Consider the following 9768-nt stretch of genomic DNA (forward strand, 5'->3'; position numbering starts at 1 on the left):
TGTGTTGTGATCTAAATTTTTTTTTTTTTAAAGACCTTACATTATTATTGTTTTTTCCGTAATATTCCCACAACATATTCTTAATCAGTGGTCTGTGGCATGAGAATGTGAATAAATATTTTCTGATTCATAGGTCGCGATGTAAACTAAAGCTTTTAGTTTAATCCTATTTATCCATTGCTGATGTCACTTTTCTTTCTTCAAACAGTTGAATGTTGTCTAATATATATTGTGTGATAAATCAAAGACTTTGGATAAGACTTTGAATAAAGGACAAAATATCAAAATGCTGCCTTTTGTCATTTGTTTTGTTATAAGATATTCTTGGCATTTGCTTTGCATAAGCTCCTGTTAGTAGTAAAACATTTGCTTTTTGACCAAAACTATAAGGTAATAACTTGCTATGCCTTTCAGCTGACATTATAAAGTTAACCAATATTTAACTAGCTATTGAAGAATTAATGTAGGCTATACTCTTGCAAGAAATGCATCCTTTCTAAAATTTTGCCAATAGATAACTAAGTATTTTAATGATGACATCCAGATGACATTAATACAATTTGAAAAAGAAGAAGAGTTCAGGAGCAGAGGAGCTTTTAAAAGGCTGATCCGCTGTCCTGACAGGCGCACTGTGAATGGACGAGAGCTATGGGTGCAATCTATTGCAAAAATGGTTGAGGACAGCGGTGATTCCATGCTTGATGAAATCTCGTCCCAGTCGACTGCTGTTATCTGGGATGAGGACCTCGACTGGAGCACATGGGATGATGGCTGGAAGGAGACAATCAACTGTGCTGGAAAACTAGAGAGCCATGTGATGTGCCCACTGCAACTGCGAAGCCTGCTGTGAGTGCTGGGTCGAGTGGGATGACATAGATGCTATTCGCTCCTTTTATGATGAGCTGGAACACAAGTCAAAGGAAAGAAAGAAGGCAGTAAAGAAACCCTTCAGGCTCATAAGGGATCCGAACCCTTGTCCATTGGTGAATAGCCAGCAAAAAAAGACCCCAAAGATTTCCTTAGCCACCTCGAATGTCCAAAGGCATGCCAAAGCCATGAACGATGGGATGAGTGAAGGGATTTGACCTGCTGAGATGGAGAGAGGCAGCAGCAGAGAAGATATAACCTTCAGAAAATCTAAGCTGTGGTTGGCAGAGCTCAATGAGCCTAAAAAGCATTTTTTTTTAAGCATTAAAAAGCATTTCTTCCTTGCTCTTAACATTTTAATGAATAAATGAGTAAATGAAAATAAATAAATAATATGTTTCCCTCCTCTACAGAGGTAGCTATCATTAAGGTAGGTAATGTTTGTGAATACATGGAGCTTCAACACACTTTTTAAAACTTTTAAAACTTTTTTTGCTTCCTGCAGTTGACTTTGCTCATAAAACCCCATACAAAATAGAAAAACACATTAAAATGTACATGTGTGTTAACATAAAATATAGATATGAATTAAAACAGACCAGATCACGGTAACTAAAATCACTAATGATAGCATCTCCTGGAGAGATGAACGTGCAAATGTAAATTGTTCAGATCAGTACTTAAACAGCAACTATTTATAATGATTTATTATTATTTTTATCTGAGGTGTCTGAGAGTATATTGTGAAGATAAGTTACAAGATCTTGCTTCAGTATTTTTTTTTTTTTTTTTTGTCACATGTCACATTTTTTTGTCACAGTATTACTTTGTGTGAATGCAATGTAACACACTTCTTTCATTAAAATAATCTTGAATGACACATGGATCTCTGCTTTGGTAGACTTTCTCTGACCACACAGTTCACACAGTGCTTCACAAGAAACATATTTTTATAAAGTCAACTGTGGGACAGGCTCTTGAAAAAAGGGCCTCGCTGCTTTATTTACAGAAGTTCTTTTGACATCTGAAGACAAAGGCACTTCTTTCATGAAAATGATTACACAATAAAGTTTACATAGGTTGCATTTTAAAAATAGGGCTATAGCAAACCAAAGTTACATTAAACTGGAGCGTTCCCTTTCGAAACGGTCTCTCGTGCTAGTGCTGGCGGGAAGGATTTGAGAGCCAGAAAACCGGCATCATTTCGAGGCAGTTGATATGCAGGCGTTGCTCCAGGCTGGATCAGGAGCCGAACTCCGGTCTGCCCTCGCACAGAGTTCCCCAACCCGAGTTGGAGGCAATTGGACGCTTGCCCAATATAGACAAGGGTCCTTCCAAGGGGCCACAGCTGTGAAACAGCGTTGGTCCACCTTGAGGCGATGGAACTCAGGCTTTTCACTTTTTCTCATTTTCCATCACCAAACCTATTCTGCTCACAGAAAATCGGAGGGTTATGTTGTAATTTGATGATTTTTGTAAAATAACGTCTGTTGTTGCTTTTCAAACTCCGAATGGTTTCAGTTTAATGTCAGGCTCATTTATTGATAATAAATAATTAAAAATAAATAGGCTTTTTTGGGGGCTTATTTTTGAAGCTGCAGTTGCTTATTTGTCTTGCGAGAGTTGGCAACACTATTCAGGAGCCTGAGGTCGAGGATAGGCCTGAGCCCACCTACTTTCTTTGGAACGAGGAAATAGCAGCTGTAAAAGCCTGACTCATGAGCCCATCGCCAGCAGACACTGCACTTCAGAGTGGAGAATGTGAGCGTCGTTGTCCTGAACAGAAGTTTGAACCACATCCCTGAAGCGGGGAGGCTTGGGAGTGAAGCGAGTTGCCTCGTTTTGTAGTCGTCCCCGTTAGTTTTGGCAGGCTGAAACACCATAGACAAACGTTAACAAATCAGGCTTTAGAATTCTGAGAAAAAGGAGTTAAACTCCTTTTTCTCAGAATTCTAAACTCTTAAACTCTTCTCTTTTTTCCTGTTCAGTAACTGATAGTTCATCAGTAAATCACTGACCAATTAAGATTAAGAGTTTCAATTAATAGCTAATCTCTAAAATTCTGAACAACAGTTTTAAATTACAAAAAAATATTGAACTATTAAAAACCAGCTCACTGTAAAAGCAAACAAATAACATTCAGTCAGTAACTCACTCATTCACTCATACTCTTTTTTAGTCTATTTACTATGCAGTTATTGTGGTATTAGATTAAGTTGTTCATCCCAAATGTCTAGGCTTTAACAGCATCCGAGACAATATGATTCTACAGCAGGTACAGTTGATACAGTGGCTTTCAGCTATACCCCACTGACCATAGCACATTTCTCTAAATTGCTAAATAACACTAAAATAAAGTAACATCAAACATGATTCAGTCTTTGCAATCAAATCATTTGCATAGATAAAATCAATTTATGAATTGTTCTTATTTTAAATTATATGAAGACAGATGATCTTTTCTATATGGCCACATTTATAACCCTTCATATAAATATGTCTATAATCTTACAAATCGTCTTTGTCATTTTTAGTTGGGCTCAAATGAAGGGATAAAGGCATTTAACGAGAAAACTTTCGGGATGCATGCCAAAAAAGAGTTATGTTATACAACATGCAAAAATAACTTTTTATGTAATGTACGATTACACAATGTTCAGAGTAATGTTTTATGGCTAGATGTCATTTATTTATTCATTCTTCAATGTCAGTTGGATGGGATAAAATGTATATAACCAGCTCTTCTTGAAAACTACAATTGTGTGACATTCCCCTTATTAGAGAATGAAAGGGTTTGAATGACCTGTGTGAAACAAGCCCCCTGTATGAACAGATGTGAAGAGCCCCAAACTTCCCCAAGAGAATCAATAGTCCAGGGGGAAGGGTTTATGCCTTCACGTGCTATGGAATAGATGATATTTTCAACTTGTGAACTGGTATTTACCAGTGTTGTGTTCAATTGCTTTTGTTGTCGTAATATGGTGAAAAGATGGACTTTCAGATCCAGACCTGTTATTTGGCTAAAACAGTTTTAGATTGCTTAAGTCATCTGCTACAGTAAGAAGATGATTTAACAAAACTCAAACGGTAAATAATATGCTGTATATTTTCTAGATCATGAATAGTAGAGATTTTTTTAAGGACAAGGGAGTTAATAGAGCTAATATTTCTGTTTTAGCTGCAAACACTATGTCTACTCTTGTGTGAAGCATAGCTACTAGCCTAATCTTTCCTACCAGCTCAAAAACAGTGTTATTGTAATAAGGCCTATACCGTACACTACAGACAAAATACATTCACGTGAGTAAATTGCCTGACCAGAGGTGGAAAGTAACGAATTACATTTACTCGCGTTACGTAATTGAGTAGTCCCTTTGGGTACTTTCCTGTTATCCGGACCCCACCATATACCATTTCGGAACTATAGTCATCCCTGATTGGTCTTAACCCTAGTGACGGGTAGGTTTAGGGGCGGGGTCAGGGGTAGGCCATCGTCCCTGATTGGTCTTAACCCCAGTGACGGGTAGGTTTAGGGGCGGGGTTAGGGGTAGGCCATCGTGGGGTTCTTTTTGTGTGTAGGCCTACTTCTACTTTTACTTAAGTACGTTTTGTTTGAAGTATTGTACTTCGCTACATTTGAAATCATATCCGTTACTGAGTAAAAAATAATAATACAAGGGAGGAAAAAAAAATCACACTCCGGAAACTACTGCATTGATTGAAGGGCGGGAGAACAAACGCGCAAAAAAGATGACGCAGACCCAGCTATCCATATTTGGATTAAATCATAAAAAGAAACATTAATTTTCTGAATAAAATACATTTCATATAGGACAATATTATTCTTAAACTTTTAAATAAATTATTAATGTTACAAATAAGTTGTTAATCTAATTCATTATCAATTATCAAATTTAATTGATTAGACATGTTTTATTGAAATTTTAATAAACAAAACAAACAAATGGTTTCAAGTTTGTTATAATTAAAAGCATTTGTTCAACCAAAAAAAAAAAACTGATGATTTTAACTGGTCATTTTAACTGATGATAATAATAATAATAATAACCACAATTTAATAATACAGTTTATTTATTTAATAATTGATTAATACTGTAAACCGTGATATTTTCTGAGACGTTTGAAAATCTCATACCATTACAACCCTACACTGGAGAGTCCCCCACCCCCGCTGTTAAAAAAGTAACTCAGTAACTTTTACTCTGAGTAAATTTTAAATGAGCTACTTTTTACTTTTACTTGAGTAGATTTTTAGACCGGTAATTTTACTTGTACTTAAGTAAAATTTCATTGAAGTAGTAGTACTTTTACTTGAGTAGAATATTTTATTACTCTTTCCACCTCGACCGCTCATTACAAGGAGGCTCCTATTGACTGCTAGCTAGCATCTGCTCTGGGTAGGTAACACCAAACAATATTTTTAAAACTGACACTGAGTGTTAACGCATTATATTACAATTGTTAATGACACAACATTGTATAGGCTACAAAAACTATCCGCTAACAGTAGCAAAAAAACGTTTAGTTGTGTACAATGCTTACCATTCACGACTCTTGCGTTGCTCTCCGACATTTTGAAAAGGTCAAAGGTTATCTCATCTCGGCAACCCGTGCATCAAAACATTCTACGAGCTGCCCAGTGGAAAATACCACATGAGGGGGTGTTCATGTGCATTTTCCACGTCGGCTTTTGGTATTTACCATAATTACCACAGCACGTGAAGGCACCATCATAGCATGGATATCCTTGCAGAATCAAGATCACACCCAAGATCACAGGTAAGATGAGGTTTGAAATTCCTCCTTCTCTATTACTTTTACACAGGATAAGAAAGTTTAATAATTCATTTGATAATGTAACAAATGATTTTGACTAAAACTGCTTAAACTACTTTTTGGTGTTTATATCCATTCAGGTGAAACTGAAAGAATAGGCTTGTGGCGAGCAGGACGGGGCAGAGGGCCGTGAGAGAGCGGCGCGAGGCCGGTGGTGTGATTACTGATGAGCGACACCTGCGCAACGCACCGGTCTCGTATCTCTCACGGAGGAGCGGAAGCATAAAATTTGGAGCGACGACAGTGAAGAGCGAGAGAGGAACAGGCCTGGACTTATGATGTGTTTTGTTTTATTATGACAGCAGTCATCCGTGAGGGGCTGCTGTCTTTACTTTCGTTTTGTATTTGTTTATTTTATTATTAAAGTCTGTGAATGTTCGTCGGTTGTCACCTCCTTCTTTCCATTATAACGAACTGAGTTACAAGGCTCTACTGGTTCTGTCGCTTCTGTCTGTAGTGGCGGTCAATGCCGGGCCCTCCAAGCTGGAGGATGTCATGAAATATTTTCTAAAAGTTTGGTAGTCAAAATAGCTCTATGCACGTTGGTCACCACACATTTGATTTTGGTTTTCAAGTATTAATATCTGAAAAATTATATATATTTATTTTATGTCCATCAGATAGACTTGATAAATCTGGACAAAAAAAATACACTGACCCAAATCCAACCAAAATGCCCTTTATTTAACCCTCTGGGGTTCCTCATTTTAGACTCACACTCAGGACCTTCGGGTCAAAAATTACCCGGAGGGCGCCATTAAGATACATTTTATTTGAGGAAAATCAATGAAATATATTTTTGTTCAATAATATTTTTTCTTTTCTTTTTTGGTGTTTTGAGATAATTTTATAATTTATAATTAATATTTATGCAATAATTAAGACCCATTTTTTCCCATTGAATATAATAGAAAATTTATATATATAATTAAAAAATGATTAATAAATAATTAAAATAAAGCTGTATTTCATTTTAGAGTCAAGTCTAGACCTCATGAAAGCAATTTTTGAAATGAGATCGGAGCCATCTGGTGGACACACTGAGCATTTTTATCACGCAATAGCACATTTTTACCACTAGTGGATTTACAGCTCTCTGTAGAAACCTATGGTAGAAACACTCTAGTGATTTTTTCACATATTGTTTAATTTTTTCAGGTTTTTGATTTGAATATAAAATAACAGATTCTCAAAGACTATATTTGTCATTTTTTTTTATTTAAAAAAAAAAAAAAAAAATTGGCTGGTTTAAATGGTAATTTTAGGCAGTTTTACTTTATAATACAGTCAAACCTGAACATTGCATTATAAAGAGAACAAATGGAAAAAAAATTGTCACCCATTGTTTTAAGAGATTCACCCCTTCACTGTTGTGTGCTTTTTTTCTGCATCCTGGCTGTTTTGTAGATTGTATGCACAAAAAAACTCTGTATTTTCACATTTTTGCCAATTTCCCATTCATTTCCTATGGGGGTCATTTTTGACCCGAAGACCCTGAGTGTGACTATTTTTTTTAGGACCACTTAGACTTTTAAAATCTTTTCCCCAATTTTTTTGGGTGTTCATATACCAAGTACCAAAAAAGTCACCAAGTTTTGGACCATTCCGATGAAGCTACGATTTTTAACATTTTTTTATTTAAACGCTTCGGGTCATTTTTGACCCGAAGAACCTAATAAATAAATAAATTAGAATCAAATAAAAGTTTTTACCTAAGAAAATGTGTTTCCTCCAAAACATGTCTTTGTGATGTCTTGATTCCCAGTGGCTGCAAAGATTATTTAAAATGTTGGGTTGTTTCAACCCAAAAAATCCAGCTATAAAAAATATCCATATTAAACAACCCAGCATTTTTTTAAGTTGCAGAGTTTACATGTCTACTTTACTGTGTAAAGAATTATGAAAATAATGTATTATGAAACTAAACCAGTATATCCATCTGTCTAAAAGACGTCTTGGTTCATACTGCAGGTCTATGTACTAATAACGGTATGTCCTGTAGGAGGCAGAGGTCACAGCTCTTCTGTATTTGGCATGTATTGTCACTGGGGTTACACTTTGTGTTTATTTATCAGATGTCTGTTTATTTATCTGTTTAATTTCAATGGAGAGTTCCCTTATCCTTTAGCATAATTCGGACTTCACAAACAGAGTTGTTTTGGGGTTAAACCCCACGTTATCCCTTTGCCCCACTGTGACTCTATAATACAGAGCACAAACAGGCTGGGCAGAAATCCCTCTTAAAAAGCTTACTCCACATGGATTCTTAAATTAGTGGTTTACATGTCTTAATACTCTGCTATCTCAAAGTCTAAGCACTTTATTCGTGATTCTCTCTTTTTGGCTGATATGAGTCCACAGCAACGTTTTCTTCTAATCATGCATCTCAGCAAACACTCAATAACCAACAAGAACATCTGATGTCTGAATTATGTTGTGTGTTGAGTGTTACGTTTGTTTTTCAAGCACACCAAACTATGATTCATTGCAGTCCACACTGCAAATCATCTGACTCAGTTTTGAGTAGATAAAAAAAAAAAAAAAAACATGCACCTTTTTCCAAACAGTAATTCAGTGACATTTCACACAGTAAAATCACTCATTCTTAAGGTGAATGTATTGGGGGTTTTTTTGTTTTGTTTTTGCCATATTGGTTTGTAGTTATTTGGATTTTTGATTTAAAACAATGTAAAAATTTAAGTTCATCCAAAAAGATTGTGATAATTTGTGATCTAATCATGTAAAAGAAAACATCTTTGTCTTTTAAAAGTGTAAAACTGCTGCTAATAGATCTATGGTTTGTTCAGAATTGTATTGTAGATATTGTTTGTAGAAGAGTGTTTAGTCAAACCTGTGTGAATGACTTGTACAAAATATATATTTTTTAAATTATCATTAATAAGACTTAATTTGTCTTTTTTTTGTGTGTGAAAAAAATCAGATTTTTGTGTTGAATTTAGAGTCAAAAATGTTTTTATAAATAATGTTACACAGAACTGCATAATGGTCAACTTCAAATAATTTTAGCTTTTTGTCAGTAAAATGTTTTAATTTAAATGCTTATGCTCGCCAAGGCTGCATTTATTTAAATATATATAAATATAAAATAAAAAAAACAGTAATATTGTGAAATATAATTACTATTTAAAATAATTTATCTATTTTAAAATATTTAGAAATGTAATTTATTCTGACGAAAAACTGAATTTTCAGCATCATTACTCCAGTCTTCAGTCACATGACCCATCAGAAATCATTCTAATATGCTGATTTGATGCCCAAGAAACATTTTAAGAAACAAATATAAGGCAGTTGTGCTGCTTAATACTTTTGTGGAAACTGTCATGTTGTTTTTTTAGGAATCTTTCATGAACAGAAAGTTCAAAAGAATAGCCCATTTGAAACAGAAATCTTTGTAACATTATAAATGTCTTTACTGAATAAATGCATCAATTTCTGACCCCAAACTTTTTTTAAATAGTCTACATTGTATATTGTAATTTTCAAGGCCTCAAGTTCAAATGCTATTGATGAAATACTAGTAATGTCATCAAAAAGCACTTGAGATTCCTGCGGTTTCACGAGCATTTGTTTACTCATTTCTTACAAAGCTCTGCATAGCGCCGGAGGTGGTGTGTGGGGCCATTTATAATAATCAGCAAAACAGCTTTATTAGCCCTCTGTCAGCTTATCCCCGCGGGAGGTGAACACTTGCCGCCAATCTCTGCGTCTCCCCAAGAATCTGTTTTCCAGCAAAACGCTCATATGCCGCCCAATTGTGTGCACACCTATCCCTGTACTAATTCTCCCTGATCCTCTCAGTGTTAAAAAATATAAGTCAGGGAACTGCAGACGATGCTGTAAGCGGGTGGTGAGCACAAACTGTCAGATTAACCAGTCTGAGCACATGATCATCCACAACATAGTCAGGGGGGCAGGCGCCCAATTAATGCAACCTGATATAGTCTCTGATTAACACCATGAGAATGATTTCAATGAGTTGCACTTGAAAGGCACATGCACATCCTGCTTGGTTTCAATTGA

This window comes from Rhinichthys klamathensis, unplaced genomic scaffold, assembly GCF_029890125.1.
Source record: "Rhinichthys klamathensis goyatoka isolate OS25496 unplaced genomic scaffold, OSU_Roscu_1.1 h1tg000446l_1, whole genome shotgun sequence".
In the NCBI taxonomy this organism is placed as follows: Eukaryota; Metazoa; Chordata; class Actinopteri; order Cypriniformes; family Leuciscidae; genus Rhinichthys; species Rhinichthys klamathensis.